The sequence below is a fragment of the Hippopotamus amphibius genome, chromosome X (genome assembly GCF_030028045.1).
Source record: "Hippopotamus amphibius kiboko isolate mHipAmp2 chromosome X, mHipAmp2.hap2, whole genome shotgun sequence".
Taxonomy (NCBI): Eukaryota; Metazoa; Chordata; class Mammalia; order Artiodactyla; family Hippopotamidae; genus Hippopotamus; species Hippopotamus amphibius.
Window position 1 is genome coordinate 14,133,261 of NC_080203.1, and position 19,368 is coordinate 14,152,628.

The following is a 19,368-nucleotide window of genomic DNA, read 5'->3' on the forward strand; positions in this document are numbered from 1 at the left end:
CACTTAATCATGATGTATAATTCTTTTTTATATAAGAATTGCAAGGATTTTTTTATTAATTTATTTATTAGCTTTATTGGGTCTTCATTCCTGCAGGCTTTCTCTAGTTGCGGTGAGCGGGGGCTACCCTTCGTTGCAGTGTGCGGGCTTCTCATTGTGCTGGCTTCTCTTGTTGTGGAGCTCAGGGCTCTAGGAATGCGGGCTTCAGTAGTTGTGGCACATGGGCTCAGTAGTTGTGGCTCACGGGCTGCAGAGCACAGGCTCAGTAGCTGTGGCACACGGGCTTAGTTGCTCCATGGCATGTGGGATCTTCCCAGGCCAGGGCTCAAACCCATATCCCCTGCATTGGCAGGAGGATTCTTAACCACTGTGGTACCAGGGAAGTCCCAAGAATTGCAAGGATTTTTGTCCAGAAATTTTGCATCTAAGATCATGAGATATACTAGTCTGTGGTTTTCCCTTTTTTGTACTTCTTTTGTCTGGTTTTGTTATTAGGGTAATATTGGCTTTTATAATGAGCTGGCAAGTGTACTGTCCTCTTCCATTTTCTGGAAAAGATTGTGTAGAATTGGTGCTAATTTTTCTCAAATGTTTGGTAGAATTCTCCAGTTAAATGACTGGGGTCAGGATATTTCTTTATGAATGCCTTTAAATTCTGGATTAAATTTCTTTAATAGTTATGAGGCTATATTATCTATTTTGTATTGCATGAGTTTTGGTAGTTTGTTTCTCAAGGAATTGGTCCAGTTTATCTGTGTTTTTGAATTTATGTCAGTAGAATTGTTCATAGTACTGTCTTTATTCTTTAATGGCTGAAGGATCTCTAGTGATATCCCCTGTTTCATTCCTGCTATTGGTAATTTATATTACCTCTCTTTTTATCTTTTCAGTCTTGCTAGACGTTTATCAATTTTATTGATAAATTCAAAGAATTTGTTTTTTGTTTCACTGACTTTCTCTATTTTTATCCTGTTTTCAATTTCATTTATTTCTACTCATTATTTCCTTTCTTCTACTTGCCTTGGGTTATCTTACTCTTCTTTCTCTATTTTTTAAGGTGGTCACTTACATTATCGATTTGAGGTCTTTCCTCTTTCCAATTTTAAGTATTTAGTGCTATAAATTTCTCTCTCAGCAACAATTCTGTACAGATCTGTTAATTTTTTTGTTGTTCACTTCGTTATTCTGTGGTTTTTTATGAGATTCCTACTTTAACGGCGCCCTCTTCTGTCAGCTTAGCAAAGTCCAGATATTTAATAAATTTGTTTCTGTTTTCGTGATACAGTTCCTGTGTTCTCTGATTTTATGGTTCTCTTTTATCATGTTGGCCCTAAATCTTGTCCTTTTTATTCTTTTACCCTTCACTACTCAATTGACAAAGGGTTCTTCTCTATTGCTTTTTACTCTTTTTTTCTCCCCAGAAGCTATGTGTTTCAAAGACTGGCCCTTCAAATCACACATAAGTCTTTTCCCTGTAGTTTATGCTCTGTTCCACTTAGACACTTTATTAAAAATTTAGGGTGAATTTGGTCTTTCTGGTGGTGGTTTTTACATAACTTTAGGACTTTTAGCTCTCATCCTTCTTCTGCTTTCCCCTCGGGTTTTCTGTCGCTCTTGCTCACCACAAAGCCTTGTAGGAGGGCAGGTAGAAGGACGGGGGAACATGAGACATAACAGGCTGTAATTTTGTGTTATTTCTTCTCTTACTTAGGTTTTTTCCTTGGCCACCCGGTTTGTGGAATCTTAGTTCCCCCACCAAGGATTGAACCCAGGCCCCCTGCCGTGAAAGCACAGTCCTAACCCCTGGACCACCAGGCAAGTCCCTTTCAGTTGGTTATTTTGAACTTTAGCTATTCTTTCTCTTTAAGCTACAGTGAGGGCATGGTTTGTGTAGTTTTATTTTCCTCTTCTTGTTGGTCTGTATTGCTTTTGAAGAGAATGTTGGGAGATTGGGACCTAGATGGCTGTCGTTATTGTCAGCTACCCAGAAGTTCTCCATCATACAAAATTCTAATAATAGATAGATGCTATTTATGGTGACTGCAAGTGTTTCTTGGTATTAAGATGTTTTAACTTATGTAAAACTTCACAGTATACTAGGGATGATGTGGAAAATCATGTATAATTTTCCCAGGTCTAAACTAATGTTTCTCTCTTTTATCCTGTTTTCAATCTCAATGTTCTGTTTGGAACACAAACCCCTATTCTTCTCCCAACCACCAGTACTAAATATGAAACACCAAGATCCTAATATGTAAATTATTTCAGTTTTTAATCTCCAGAATATCATGAATTTCTAGAGATAAAATATCCAAGAGTTTGTTCAAAGATTCATCTATTTAAATCCCATCCCCTCATCTTCCATGGTCACCTTTGGGGAGAACTTACTTGCTAGAGCTGTGACGGATAAAAATAGATTTCCTTATGATATCTGTTTTTACGTGTGGCCCTTTCAAGACATATGCTTTCAAACTAAATGTTCACTAACAAAATTTCTAATTAAGGTTTAGTGACCAAGTTCTCTCACACAACTTTTCCAGAAAGTATGACATTAGAATCAATATAGCAGAGTAATTAAGGTGGTGATTCTCAGAGCCAGAATGCCTGGATGAATATCTAAGTTCTGCCATTTTCTAGATGTGTGACCAAATTACTGAACACCTTGGTACCTCTGTTTTCCGGTTTCTCATCTAGAAAACAGAGGTAATAATAGTACCAACCTCATAGCATAGTTGGGCGGGTGGATTAAGTAAGTTAATACATTTAAAGCACTTAGAACAGTGCATGACATAGTAAGTTCATGTAAGTATTTGCAATGTTCATTATGTAAGTTACTTTTAACAGTATCTTTAATGACTATATTAATTACCTATCATTGCATAACAAATTGCCACAATTTTACAGCTTAAAACAACACCCATTTATTATCTCACCATTTCTGTAGGTCAGGAATATGAGCACTGCTTAACCAGGTCCTCTACTTCAGAGCTTCACCCAAGGCTACAATGAAGGTGTTGAGCTGGGCATGGTTCTCTTCTGAAGGTTGACTGGGGAAGGATTTGCTCCCAAGCTTACATGGTTGTTAGCAAGACTCATTTCCTTGTGGTCTACGGGGCTGAGGCTTCATTTTTCAGCTGGCTGTTGTTATGCTGAAACTGACTAACTTCCTTGCTATGTGGGCCTCCTCAACCTACCAACTTGCTTTATCAAAGCCAGCAAGGTAGAGAGTCAGCTAGAAAGACAGCCAGAAAGCTAATCAAAGAAGTGATATCATCTGTGTCATATTCTAGTTGTTACAAGTAAGTCACTTACGCCAGCCCACACTACCTGGACACAGGGATCACTGGAGGCCATTTTAGAGTTTGTCGACCACAATGACTTAAAAAGAAAATGCAATATAGCAGAGATGTTTCAGAACATTGATTCTGTAATCAGCTTACCCAGATTTAAATGCTGATTGACCTTGGGCAGGTTACTTAACCCCTGTGAGTCTCAGTTTCTTCATATTTAACATGAAGTAAAAATAGGACTTGGGAGATACTTTGGGAAGGATGAAATGTGAATATCTATATATCTTTCTTTCTTTGAACTCAGTGAGTACTTAATAAATATAAGTTAATATTATTCCAAAACTAATAGATATTTACTTTAACCAGCTAGTGTATTCTACACATTACTACTAAACAAGTGATCAGATATCGCTTGAGAAAAATGAACACAAACAAAAGAGCATCCCAAAATTATTACTCTCCCCTGTTAATTATGATAATTTTGAAGTGTCACTTCTGTATAGATACTCGGCTAGATTATGGTGTTTTTTATGGTGCTTCTACACTCAGAACCAGATTAATAATGACAATTAGAACTCAACTCCACACACCAAATATCTCTATATATGACTGGAGCTATACCTCAATTCCAATCCAGCCAGGGTATCTGCTACACATGTATAAATTAAGACTTATAATTGCATTATCAGTATGTTTTCTTGATGTAACTAAGTATCAATACAATTCATTATGCCATGACTAAGATCCTTCTATGGACTAGTCCCTTTGCTGGACACTTGGAGACATGGAGCCTGACCTTAAGGTGTCTATGGAGAGAAAAATAAACATGATAATAACATAGAGTGATGCACACCATGGCAGAAGCTGGCATAGGGTAATATGGAAACACAGAAGAGTAGGATTAACCCAAAATAGGTGAGTCAGGAAAGCCTTCCTGGACAAGGTGATAACCTGACCTGAAGCTTGAAGTGTGGGTAAGAAAGGATATTCTCAGCACGGGATGCAAGAGGTGAAATAGAAATGTTCTTTGCTTTCAGTCTCACAGTCCAGTGTGGGAGATAAACTCAAAAAATGCTAATGAGAACACTGCATGTGAGGAAATGCTGTGGGAGCACAGAAAAGCAGGTTCTGAGTAAGGTGGGGGGTGCTTCACAGAAAGGTTCACAGAGGAGGAGATCGCTGAGCCAGACTTTAAGGATGGGAAATTGTATTGGTGTGCGTTTGGTCTTCTCCAGGTTTTCTCCAGCATCAGATGGAATTGTCCATGTTGGGACCATTTTATTTTTTGCTAATCACCCTTCCTTATCCACATGCTACCAAAAAAACACCTAACTGGAAATAAGAACATTAGAACTACCTACCTGCATTACACCCTAAACATTATCTTTTCACTATATGTCCATATATTAACTGAACATTGGGAGTATTACTATGAAAAATCATAATAGCTTAACATTTATATAATGTGTTCCAGTTTAGAAACCAGATTTTAGAGTCATTACATTTACAAACTAATTGTATTTCAGACATATAGAAAAATACAGAAAATGATAAAATAGTCCACCTATAATCAGGACCACCCAACTAATTAGATGTTACCATTCTGCCTTATTTCCTTTGGCTGTCTCTTTCTCTCTCTAAGAAAGTGTATTAGAAATACAGCAAAAACTCCTACACGCCATCACTTCTCTACTTATATCTCTCCTTTTTTTGTTTGTTTGTTTTTTGGCTGCATTGGGTCTTCGTTGCTGTGCGTGGGCTTTCTCTAGTTGCTGTGAGCGGGGGCTACTTTTCGTTGTGGTGCGTGGGCTTCTCATTGCAATAGCTTCTCTTGTTGCAGAGCACGGGCTCTAGGCATGTGGGCTTCAGTAGTTGAGGTGCGTGGGCTCAGTAGTTGTGGCTTGGGGGCTCTAGAGCACAGCCTCAGTAGTTGTGGCGCACAGGCTTAGTTGCTCCGTGGCATGTGGAATCTTCCCGGAGCAGGGATTGAACCTGTGTCCCCTGCATTGGCAGGTGGATTCTTAACCACTGGACCACCAGGGAGGCCCCTACTCCTATCGCTCTTTGAATAACCACTGTTCTGCAGTTGCCATACATCATTTTTGTCCATATTTTTGTACTTTTCATACATACAAACCAACACTATATTGTTTCATGTATTTTTTAAATTTTTTAATTGCATAGTGCATATTTACCCTTTTGTACCCCGTTTTTCCATGCAACATTGTTTTAAAATTTACTCATGTTGATTGACGTTGCCCTGGTAGATGATGTAGTTCATTCATTTAAACAACTATATAGCATTCCACTATGTGAATAAATCATAGCTTATTTACACATTCCACAAGTGAGGGACAATTAGGTTATTTCTACTTTTTAATTTTATTTTCTATTTTGCTATTACAAAGAGTACTGAAGAAAATGCTGTCATACATGTGTCTTTATGTCCATGTCTGAGAGTTTCACTAGAGAGGTTCTTCGGATTTATACCTGTCAAGTACAATTTCAATATCCAGAATTGCTGGGATATAAGATATATGCATTTTCAAGTTTACCAGATTTCGCCAAATTACTCTCCAAAGCACTTGCTCTTTTCTAAGCACTTTACATGTATTAAATCATCATATTATTACAACAACCATAGAAGCAAATACTATCATACTTCTTTCTACAGATGAGGAAATTGAAGCTAAGAGAAGTTAAGTAACTTGCCCAAGGTCACACAACTAGCAAGATATAGATTTTGTATTTGAATAGAAACAGTCTAGTTCCAATGCCCATGCTTTTAACCACTACACTGTTCTATCTCCTATTCTAACCCACTATTGTGTTAATTTGCATTTTTCCCATTACTAGTGAGGTTGAACATCTTTTATACCTTTTTTTTTTTTTTTCAGGAACACTAAGCACTATGGAAGGCGTGAGTAGGAAAAAAGAAAGCCATGGCCCACACACAAAGGCAATGAGCTCTCACAGAAGCCAGGTCAGGCCCATGGCCTCCATGGCAACATGAGGTTTAGGAGACTACTGTAACTGAAGGACTGATTTGGAAAAGGAACATCTTTTTAAAATTAGTTTTATTTTTATTAAAGCAATACACACATATTATTTAAAGAGACGACTAAATATACAAGACTGGTTAAGAAAAGCAACAATTCTTTCCCCTGGGCATCTTGTGGTTCCAAAAAGTAAAGAAGTGTAAAAGAATGACAGGGACATCACAAAAAAACAAAGAAGCCAGTGGACTCCCAAAGGTGAAATGTGGAACAATTTGTTCATCAAAATAAATAATGAGTGTAATACATCACAATGCATTAACTATCCTACTGTATAGCATAGAGAACTATATTCAATATCCTATGATAAATCATAATGGAAAAGAATATTTAAAAAAGAATGCATATATATGTATAACTGAATTACTTTGCTATACAGGATTAACACAACACTTGTAAATCAACTATACTTCAATTAAAAATGCATTAAATAAGACCCCATGAGTCCATAATGATATTAATTAACTAATTATCTAGTTAATTGATTATTAGTTGAGAACTTTTATTCTTTGGTGTAAAATGCAAACTAATAAATCTAGAAGGAATGATGGAGTTAGAAAAGCATCGATGGATGGTATAACTAGTGGGTGAAAGTTTGATGAGGGAAAGAATATTTATGTAATATCAAAGTAGTTCCCCACAATTACTTATGAATTACAAAGCGGGAAATAGTAACTTTACAGTGGAGGAACCTGGTGGGTAGTACCTGACTTAGTCTATTTGGGCTGCTATAACAAAATACCATAGACTGGGTAGCTTATAAACAATAAAAATTTATTTCTCACAGTTCTGGGGACTGGGAAGTCTAAGATCATGGCTCTAGCAGATTTGGTGTCTGGTGAGGACCTACTTCCTCACACGCAGCCTTCTTCTCACTATAAATTCACATGGCAGAAGGAGCTCTCTAGGGCCGCTTTTAAAAGGGCACTAATCTCAATCATGAGGGCTTTACCTTCATGACCTAATCACTTTCTAAAGTCCCCACCTCCTAATACCATCACCCAGGGGTTAGAATTTCAACAGATGAATTTGGGGAGGACACAAACATTCAGACCATAACACTACCTATACCAAGTGATCAAAGTTCACAGCAGCAATATGGAGACAAACTGACATCATGTACCTCCTGATATGAAAAACTAAGAAGGACACAGTCACACTTGTGTTATTCTTGTTGATCTAGAATTTGAAAATAGCAGAAAAGTGCATTTAGAATGTACAAAATGATTGGCCTATGTTGTTCAGGAATTCTAAGGCCAAAAAAAGACAAAGAGAAGCTGAAGAACGTTCCAGATTAAAAGAGATTAAGGAAACATGAGAACTAAATGCAATGCATATCCTAGATTGGATCCAGGACCCAGAAGAAAGAAGCTCTAAAGAATCAAGTCAATAGTTCAAATTTGAATATAAACTGTGGTTTAGATAATAGTATTATTTCTCTCTTTTTTTTTTTCCAGACAGGCAAAGCATTTTTATTTGGCTATTAAAGTGCTGTTCCTGGGCAAGTTTTGTTTTTTTTTTTTCCTCAGCTTCATAACAGCAGCTTCATTGGAAACAAACAAAAAAAAGCGATGGATGGAGACAGGCCTGGGAAACGACAAAATTCACGAGGCTGGTAACTGCTTTGGAACATTACAGATGACTCCTAGGTATCAGCCCTGACACCAAAGCATCCGAGGTAAAAGTTTGGGGGGAGAAATAAGGACAAAGTGGCAAAGGGGATGAGACCAGAAGGAATGATTAGCATTCGTATAGCAACGACTCAGTTATAAGAGAACAGTGAAGGGGGTTAAAACTGAGAAGAAAGTGCAACAGACCCACGGACGTGCAGTTGTTCTCGTAGCAGACCTATAATTTTTTAAAGGAAAAGCGGTACAGTGCGCATTGGACAGGGCTGTTGACCTCAGAGTCTCTTACAAAGTCGGGTGCTCTTTGCCAAAAGGGCATCAGCGATTAAGGTATCTGGCAGAGAAAAGCCTCTCGTGTCGCGCGGACAGACACCTGCCCAGGGTCACCAGCTCTGCACCGACGCTGCTCGCATCCTCTGTCGCGCAGACCGTCGGGACACACAGCGTGCACACAGGTGTTCCCCTTCTGAAGGGGCCTGACTCCTACCTACGGGATGGGCGTCTCCAGTGAGCCTTAGCAGTGAAGGCAGACTGCGTCTGTCCCCGGGGGGCGGCCCTGATTCTCAGGGAATGTACATAGCTTCTCGGGGGAAGGTTAGACATGACTTTCATAGATGATGTGGGCACTCCTGTCATGCGCCCCGGCCGGCTCTGCAGCCTCCAGGAGACCTGGTGGCAGGACACGGTCCAGTACCTCTACAGGTGTGGGCTCCCCAGAGGTCAGTGCTGCGGATGTGACCTCGGTGGAAAGTGCTGCGGGCTCCGGGAAGCGTTTGGCCGACGGCTCGGTGTCCTCCTCATCTCTGGCCTTCAGGGGCCCTCGTCCTGGTCGTCCGTGGGCTCCCTCCAGGACAGGGGATGCACGAACACCTCGATGGCAATCTGCTGGGGCAGCTCGTGCAGCGAGGAGCCGTCGGAGTCGGCGGTGGGGGAGTCGCTCCGCTGCAGGGCGTGGGGGATGGTGTAGACCTCGTCAGCCGCAGCCTCCAGCCCACCCCCTCCATGAGCTCCTCCACGATGGTCCTGCAGTTCATGATGAGTGGGGGCAGCGGCACGCTGCGGGCCAGCTCCTCGATGTAGCGGGCGAACTCCATGGTCTTGAACTGCGTGGCCTTGGCCAGCTCCAGCGTCTTGGAGGAGGTGATGATGGGGATGCGCTTGGTGATCTCGAAGGCCTTCTTCAGCTTCTCCGCGCCCTCCGTGCGGAAGAACTCGGCCTTCTTCAGGTGGCTGCTCATCATGCAGAGGCGGGTGACGTTGAGGACCAGCACCACGGCGAAGGCCACCAGGCACACCACCATGTCGTACACGCCCATGTCCCCCGAGGTGAAGACCACCCGCAGCGTCACCGTGTTGTTCACAGTGCCGTGGGCATTGGAGGCCACACACGTGTATCTCAGACCTCGGTCTGAGAAGGACACCTTGGTGATGTTCAGGAGGCCGTCGTGCGTCTGCCACTTTCCTGCCCCTTGGTCCTCGCTCTCCTCCTACAGCAGCTTACCCACAGAGTGATACCACTTGAACTGGGGCTCAGGGAGGCCATAAACAGTACAGTTGATCAAGGCACTGTTCCCTTCCTTGACGATGATATGGTTGGTTCTGGCAATGACCACGGGCGCCGAGCCCATGACCACGTCAGTGCCATTTAAAGTGCTGTTGGTCACACTCTTCGCAGTCGTCAGAGTGGACGCTAGGATTAACAAGGGCACAGAAGGCAGAAAGCACACAGGCAGATGGCGCTTCACTCCGTCCATCTTCTTTGCTTGCTCCATAAGGCAACAGAACCGCCAGCCAGGGAAGTCTCCTAGCAGACAACACTGTGCTCACAGCAGGCCGAGCAAGCCAGGGGCCAAACCCGGCCTGGGTCCATGGAGTTGGCTCTGTATTAAGAACCTGGCTAACCTGACGCTGCCCCGCGACCCCGGCGACCGCCCCACGCTCTTCGCCATGGCCCACCCTGGAGCCGCCGCGCCGACGCCCCCCGCAGCCTCCCGGCGCCTGCCTCTGCCCCCGCACCCGCGGCGGTGCCGCCTGTGGGCTGCAGGCGCGCGGAGCCTAATAGTATTATTGCGATGCTACATTTTCTGGTTTTGATAATCATACTGTGCTTATGTACAGAATGTCCTTGTTCCTGGAGTATTGAGGAGTAAATGGACATGATGCCTTTGTTGCTTTCAAATGGTTCATGGGAAAGAGGCAGAACGATAAAGTAACTGTGCCTCACAGGTTGCCTACAATAGGGAGGACATCTGACCAAGCAGTGTATCTCGTCAACCAATTTGTATAGACAGAGAAGTGGCCTGAGGTGAAAATATATACAGATTATTGGGCTGTGGTCAATGGCTAGCCATCTGTCAGGGGCCTGAAAGGAAAAAGACTAGAAGATCAGAAACAAGCAGTTCTGTGTAGAGGCACATGGTAAAGGAGATCATGGCCCAAGAGGTAGTTGGTGGCAACTGTAAGAACGCACCTCACGGACCTCCTACCACAGGGAGCATAACTGACCAAGAGCCTCAGCTGCTGCGCTCTGAAATCTATGAGAGATTGTTTGCGCCAAGGCCACACCTCGGAAGATGCAGGACTCCTTTGTCAGCCAACTTTGGCTCAAAAGACCCCCTGAAGACAGGGAACTCTTTAGACTAGATGGCAATCCACGATGCTTCCACCCAAGCTTTATTCCTTGTCTCCTTCATGGAGAGTCAGAATGGCATTGCAGTCTGACAGCACCCTCAAACTCTCCCGGCTCCCTCATTTCCTTTGATACAGGCATTTCCTCTAATAAAATTCTTGCACATTTAACCCTTCATTGGCACCTGTTTTTCAGAAGATCTGGACTAACACAGAAGAAAAATGTAGACAACTGGTGAATCTTGGGGAAAGGTACAAGGGAATTCTTTTACTATTATTGCAATCCTTCTTTAAGTTCAAAATCATATAAAAAATAACAAGTTAAAAACAACTGACCTGGGCTTCCTAGGTGGCGCAGCGGTTAAGAATCCACCTGCCAATGCAGGGGACACAGGTTCGATCCCTGCTCCAGGAAGATCCCACATGCTGCGGAGCAACTTAGTCCGTGTGCCACAACTATTGAGCCTGCGCTTTAGAGCCCGTGAGCCACAACTATTGAGCCCATGTGCTGCAACTACTGAAGCCCACGCGCCTAGAGCCCATGCTCTGCAACAAGAGAAGCCACGGCAATGAGAAGCCTGCGCACCACAATGAAGAGTAGCCCCCACTCACCGCAACAAAAGAAAGCCCGCGCACAGCAAAAAAGACCCAACACAGCCTATAAAATAAATAAGTAAATAAATAAAAAATAAGAACTTACCATTTAAAAAAACAAAAACAAACAAAAAAACAACCGACCTTATTGTGGAGAAAAGGGAATCTTCCTACCCTGTTGGTGGGAATGTAAGTTGGTGCAGCCACTATGGAAAACAGTATGCAGGTTCATACTCAAAAAACTAAAAATAGAGTTGCCATATGATCCAGCAATCCCACTCCTGGGCATATATCCAGACAAAACTCTAATTCGAAAAGATACATGCACCCCTATGTTCATAGCAGAACTATTTACGATAGCCAAGACATGGACACAGCCTAAATGTCCAACGACAGGTGAATAAAGAAAATGTGGTGTATATATATATATATATATATATATATATATATATATATATACAATGGAATATTTCTCAGCCATAAAAAAGCATGAAATAATGCCATTTGCAGCAATACGGATGGACCTAGAGATTATCATACTAAACGAAGTAAGTCAGAAAGAGAAAGACAAATACCATATAATATCATTTATATGTGGAGTCTAAAATACAATACAAATTAACATATCTACAAAACAAAAACCGACTCACAGATAAAGAAAACAGATTTGTAGTTGCCAAGGTTGGGGGAAGGGAAGGATTGGGAGTTTGGGATTAGCAGAGGCAAACTATTATATATATATATAGGGTGGATAAACAACAAGGTCCTACTATATAGCACAGGGAACTATATTCAATATGCTGTGACAAACCATAATGGAAAAGAATATGAAAACAAATATATATGTGTGTGTGTGTGTGTAACTAAGTTACTTTGCTGTACAAAAGAAATTAACACAACACTGTAAATCAACTTTAACAAAATTTAAAAAAACTAACCTTATGTGTTTAAAGGGACATACAATAAAAAATGTCAATAAAATATGGACCCTTTCTTTGTCCATAGATGAGAAGAGTTCAGACATGACCACAATACTCAGATCATAGAAGCACATTTTGTCATTTTATCCACCTGAATTTTAGAATTTGATTTTAGAGTACCAATGTTAATATTACTATTCTTATATGAAAAGGTCTACCTTCTTCCCGCAGTTAAACCCAGATAACACAATTTCTTAAATGCCAGCACTGGGACTGAAAGCCCACACCCTCTTTCATACCATTGACAAAGAAGGCAACTTTTCTCTATTCACATGCCCAGATCCATGTTTCTCTTGTTACTTCTATGAGCAAATGTTTTCTGATGTTTACACACTGGTTGCCTTTTCCCTCTTTGCTGGTCTGTTTCTGCAGTGTTACCACTGTCAGTGGATACGTGGAATAAACAAAGGCCCTATCAATTGGTTCCTTCCACTATGGTTGTTGCCTGTTGTCATAGCTGCTCTAGGAGGCTGCACTGGCCACAAGAGACATAGGGTTTATTTTCCTGCTCCAAGTCAAAAAAACAAACAAAAATTCTGGTAGATATAGATTTTAAACTTACATGGACCTTTTAAAATCTTAAGTACTTTGAGCTTGAACGGAGTAACCATTAAGTACATGTGAGCAGAAAAAAGTCAAAGGACTGACAGCTGAAAAGGGACCTTGGAGACCATCTTGTCCACTCTTTTCATTTTACCTATGGGAAAGCCAAGGCACAGAGTGGGGACATCACTTGACCATGGTGGCAGAACTGAGGTTAAAAATCCAGGTCCCCAGACTTCTGAAACTAGTCCTCATTCAACTGCATCATAACACCTTCCTGCTGACAACTTCTAAAATTGTAATTTGCAAAAACAGTATCACCAGATCCTCATGAATCAAGGTAAGGTGTACATACACACATACAAACATAGCTACTGACAAAAATGTCAGCGCATTAAAAGAAAGCTCGGAAAGCAGAGAGGAAACATAAACCACAATGCTGCTGTCCTAATATGGCATCTTGGTGATGGTTTACAAGTAGCATAATTTCAACTACCACAAGCCCCTTGCTGACACATTCGCTATTCTTATATTCCCTTTTTCCTAAAGTGGTTCATTCTGCCTGTCTTCACTACTAGTGTAAGTCTGCACTGCCAGACATTTTGAACATGTCTAGACTGTAACTCATTATATTTTTAAATGGGTCACTTGAAATCCATGACTTCACATCTTAAGAAAGCATCAATGCTGGGTGAAGACAGATAAGGAAGGACATATAATATTAAAACACTGTTATAAAGGACCACAGGTCACATCCTAACCCTATAAGACTGTGATGTTGATCTACTTTCTCCCTATTGCATCTGAAGCTTAGGACACTGTTAGCATTGCTATAAGGACAGATTTTGTTCTGATGCTTTAAGGATTCAGGAGGGTAATTTAAGGCTTTTGCGATATGAGTCATTCAGATAGGGATGAAATTATTTTCTTTTACTAAAACACATTCCTTTTGAAATAGTAAGATAGTTCTCACTTGAAAGCAAACTCGAATCAAAAATTGAACTCACGGAGCAGTACATTTGAACAGTTTGAGTTGTCAAGCATAGCATTTTTACACAGGCACTTGGAGATGTTATAGTAAACCAAGTGAACCTCTATTGGAAAAAAAAAAGTGACTTGTTTTAGAAGTGAACTACATTTAGAAGGAAAATAAACTTTAGACAAAAGCCTTTACACCTTTGTCTCCACGGAGCTAGACAGGACCTCCAGAGACCACCTAGTGAAGCCACCTGCCCTTCATAGCAATTGGCCCCCTCTGGGTCCCCCCACCTAGGCTCCCAAAACTAATCCCTACTAAGACAGTTGTTTAGTCATTTGGCTCCAGTCTATAATGAAAGAATCTCAGGCACTTGACATGTGATGGGAAAGAGCTTTTTGGACAAGAAAGCCTTCCAGGTGCCCTTAAACCACACGGTTCTACTCCTCCCAGCTTTCTTTGTTATTATCCATCAATGTATTTCTGAACCCGATCTTTGACTCTTGCTAAACATCATCAGAATTTGGAAAGGCACTTTGAGATGTTTGACATGATTTACAGGCTACCTAAAATCATTTACAAGCCACTCTAAACTATTTCAAAATAGCTATTTCAATAAGGCTTGTGTAAAGCTTCAAGGTTATCTCAAATTGCATTAGACTATGCTTAGGAAACCAGGCATGCAGCAATGAACTTGCAGTGTTTTTCGTTGCCTGACAATCAGCTTTGGTTGTTTGTTTATTGATTTGCATGTAGGGTAACTGGCCGTTGTTCAACATTGAATTAAAAACATGTTATAAAGCAATTAGGCCTATTTCACTCACTAGCACTACGTCTGACCTGCGGATCCACTCTTCTAATAAAAAAAAAAAAAAAAGGTTGAGCCAGAAAAAAATCTAACTAACCAGGTTCTCAAAAGCTTTTTTGAATGAATGGATGACATTAGAGCTTAATTAAATAATGTGTTAACCAAATTCCCTCTCCCTCTATTTTCTAGCCAATTTCTCTTAAGCATAGTTGGCAGGAAAAGGGAAAGATATTTTAAGGAAAGAAAAAGATCCGATTAAACCCAGAAGTTAGCAGAGCTCCAGTGATGGCAGCACAGTGGAGGGAGAGCAAAACTCTCTAGGCCGCGCAGCAGAAGTCTGCAGCGGCAGCCCTGGTTCTGCCCTGCCTTAATCAAAAATCATTTCCAATCTCTGGATCTGTTTTCTCTTCCAAATCCCTTTGAACTTCAAAAGCCTCTGTGCTGACTAATGTTAAAGGGAAAGCTATTCTTTATTTTCAAACTTCTAGAACATCACTGGTATTAAAAATATATAAAAATGATTTTTAAAAACCAGGATGAATACGCATTGTAAATGTTAATTTGACTATCTCTAGGTGGTATGTTTCTGAGCAATACTTTTTCTTGTGTTTCCAATTTTTTAAATAGTGAATATAGATTCTTTATTTTTAAAAAAATAAACATTTTTTTAAAGTTTCAGCCTAACCATAATGAATCAGAAACTCAGTATTACTTTTTATTTTTTTAAACATTTAATTAATTAATTAATTAATTTTTCTTTCTTTCTTTCTTTCTTGGCTGTGTTGGGTCTTCGTTGCTGCACATGGGCTTCCTCTAGTTGCAGCAAGCACAGGCTCCTCATTGTGGTGGCTTCTCTTCTTGTGGAGCACAGGCTCAAGGTTCGTGGGTTTCAGTAGTTGCAGCACACGGGCTCAATAGTTGTGGTGCATGGGCTTAGTTGCTCCACAGCATGTGGTATCTTCCTGGGGCAGAGATGGAACCCGTGTCCCCTGAATTGGGAGGCACATTCTTAACCACTGAGCCACCTAGGAAGTCCCAGTATTACTTTAGACTATTGCATTGTTTGCTTCTCACGAGAGTTCAACAGACTTTATCTAGATAATGCCCATAGCATCCCTGTGAGGTAGGTGGACGGTGTCTCATTTCTGTAAATCCGCATTTTTCAGCTGGAGTTTCACAGGGAAATTAAGCCTTGATACCCTAAGACATCCACCCTATGTAGTGAATTAACTTTTCTCCTATGCATCTAGAGTGGTACTAGTCATTTCTCTTTGGGAGAATTTGAGAAAATAATCACTCCACTATTTTCTGTGTTCAGCGGTTCAGCTGAGGAACCCAAGTTGAAAAAGGATATGCAGAAGGCAAACAAACCCACACACCTGATCATCTGATTAGTAGTGTCTTAAATTACACTTTGAGTCATAGGTTAGCAAAATGTTTTGAATGAATTTTAATTACCACTCGAGGTTCCAGGAATGTACACAGAATGTTTTAAAAATTATTTTTCCCTGGGTACTCTTAATTGCTGAAATTTCCAGTTATTTAAATGACAAACCCTTTTATCAGCATAATGTATTGATAGTGATTAGTCAGACTTTTAATACACAAGGCATCAGTAAAGTATTCTCTAGTGAGCAGGAGAATTTTTTTTTTGCAGGAAAAACCTATTTATTTACAAATTATACAATAAGCATCAACTACTCAAAATAATGTATGAAATAGTAAGTGCTCACTTCTCTAGCTACCCAACTATGTGCCCTTTGAAAACATGCCTCCTTAAACAAAATAAAATATAATTAATTTTTTTTTTTGGATCTTTCTAAAACTAACTTCTCTTACCAGAGCTAACTTTCTGATATAACTTTGGGGAAAAAATATAATACTTTTCAAGGCAAGTGTTGGCTTCTCCAACTCTGAAAAAATGAGTTATAAGCATTCCACTAAAAGAAATGGTTTTAAATCATCTCAGAAAAATGTAGGCCATTATATGTACACACTCCCAGAGGGTGAGGTAAGATTCCTTAAAATAAAGTAACTTTCTCTCAAACAAGGATAAAACTACTTTTAAACCAATAACAGCTTCCTGAGTTTCAGAAGTAACAGTATCCAGCAGTTCTATATAACTGTACTAAAATATATGTGGCATTAAAAACAATAATTATTAGCAATGACAGTATTGATTTGTGGATGTGACTGTGGCCTTTCAATGAAATATATTCTTCAATATATCCTTTCTACTCATGGGATTGAACCATAAATCACATTTCAGCTTCTATGCTAAAGAGCAGGAGAATTTTCAAAATAAAAAGGTAAGGGAATTCCCTGGCGGTCCAGGGGTTAGGACTCCACGCTTCCACTGCAGGGGACATGGGTTGATCCCTGGTCGGGGAACTAAGATTCCGCAAGCTGGGTGGTACGGCCAAATAAATAAATAAAAAGGTAAGATTAAACAAGATCAGAGTCCAAAGAGAGTGGTTTACCAAATCAATGAGCAACTAAGTAGATGACTGTGGACCATGTGGTTTCTCCCAGTCCCATCCAGATTCTGATTTGCTGTGCAAGTCTGAATTCCAGATGATCATGATGAAACATAATCGCAGCTAAGAACATCATGTGTATTTACTCCACACAACAACCCTACCATCTTACAGACAAAGAAACCAACACTGAGGTTTCGACATTTTAGTTAACTTCCTGAAGCTTTCAATCTAATAATTGGTGAAGCTTTGGTCATTTTTGTCTTTCTAAGTTGTCAAATATATGGGGATACATTTGTTTATAGTTTTTGTTGTTGCCACTAGCTGTGCAGCACAGCTTGTGGGATCTTAGTTCCCCGACCAGGGATTAAATCTGGACCCTTGGCAGTGAAAGCACTGAGTCCTCACCACTGGACCGCCAGGGAATTCCCATTTTTTTATAGTATTTATTTATTGTCCTTTTAATATCTGTGGAATTTGTAGTGACATAACTATTCTCATTCATTTTTCTCATTTGTGTCTTCTCTCCTTTTTTCCTGATAAGTCTGGCTAGAGGTTTATCGATTTTACTGATCTTAAAGAACCAGCAACATTTGGTTTCATTGACTTTTCCTCTATCGTTTTGGTTGTTATTGTTGTTGTTTCACATTTCATTTATATCTGCTCCAATCTTGATTATTTCGTTTCCTCTCTTTATGTTGAGTTTAATTTGCTCTTTTTCTAGTTTCTTAAGATGGGAGCAGTCCCTGACTTGAGACCATTCTTTTCTTTTTTTCCTTTTTAATATTTATTTATTTGGTTGCACTGGGTCTTAGTTGCAGCACCCGGGCTCCTTAGTTGTGGTATGAGAACTCTTAGTTGCGGCATGCATGTGGGACCTAGTTCCGTGACCAGGGATCAAACCCAGGCCCTTTGCACTGGGAGTGTGGAGTCTTAACCACTGTGCCACCAGGGGAGTCTTGAGACCATTCTTTTCTAACATAGGCATTTAGTGCTATAAATTTCCCCAAGTGCTGCTTTAGTAGCATCCTACGACTTCTGTTATGCTGTGTCTTTACCTTCATTCACTTCAAAATACCTTCCAATATTTCTTCTGATATCTTTTTTTGACCCATGGGTTATTTGGAAACATGTCATTTAGTTCCCAAATATACAGGGCTTTTCAAGATATTTATTTGTTATTCATCTTTAATTTAATTCTATTATTGTCAAAGAGTATGGTTTAAGTCCTTTTAAATTTATTGAGACTTATTTTACGGCACAGTATATGTTCTATGTAGGTAAATGTTCCACGGACATTTGCAATAAATATATACTCTGCCGTGGTTGGGTAGAGTCTTCTACAAATGCCAATTAGGCCAAGTTGGTTCACAGTGTTGTGTAATTCTTCTACGTGCTTCCAGATTTTCCACCTGATTGCTCTATCAATAATTGAGAGAGAAGTATTGAAATTTCCCATCATAATTTTATTTCTCCTTGCCATTCCTTTGGTTTCTCCTCATATATTTTGGAGCTCTGTTTTTCAGCACATAAATGTTTACATTATTATTTCCTCTTGATGAATTGACCCTTTTATTATTATGACCCTTTTATTATTATTTTTATTTACCTGTGGTAATATTCTTTGCTCTGAAATCTACTTTGATATTAATATAACCATTCCAGCTTTCATTTGACTAGTGTTATCATGGTATATCTTATTCCACCGTTTTACTTTTAACATATTTGTGTCTTTATATTTAAAGTAGGTTTCTTGTAGGCAGAATGTAGCTGGATCTTGTTTTTTTTTAAGCCAATATGACAATCTCTGCCTTTAATTGAAGCATTTACACCATTTCCATTTAATGTGACCACTGATGTGGTTAAGTTTAATTGTATCATTTTTATTAGATTTTTTATTTTCCCATTTGTACTCTTTTCTCTTTTCCATGTTTTTCTGGCTTATTTTATTTTTATTTTTTAAGCATGTTATGGTTTTTTAATATATATTATATATTTATTTACTTATTTATTTATTTATTTTGGCTGCACTGGATCTTACTTGTGGCACTCGGGATCTTTGTTGCAGCATGCAGGATCTTTTAGTTGCAGCATGCAGATTTCTTAGTTGTCGCATGCAGACTGTTAGTTGCAGTATGCATGCGGAATCCAGTTCCCCGACCAGGCATCAAACCCGGGCCCCCTGCAATGGGAGCGCAGAGTCTTAACCACTGTGCCACCAGGGAAGGCCCCTGGCTTATTTTAGATTGAGTATTTTTTATGGTTATAGTTTATCTCCTGTGTTAGCTTATTACCTATAATTCTTTGTTCCATTGTTTTAGTGATTGTCGTAAGATTTATTGGATACATCTTCATCTTATCACAGTCAACCTGCAATAGATATTGTAC

At 40.0% G+C, this 19,368-nt stretch overlaps 1 pseudogene; it reads right to left on the reverse strand.

Annotated features, from left to right (window-relative positions):
• Window positions 1-8,569: 8,569 nt before the first annotated feature.
• On the reverse strand, window positions 8,570-9,728 carry LOC130842492 (microfibrillar-associated protein 3-like; annotated as a pseudogene).
• Between the last annotated feature and the right edge of the window lie 9,640 nt (window positions 9,729-19,368).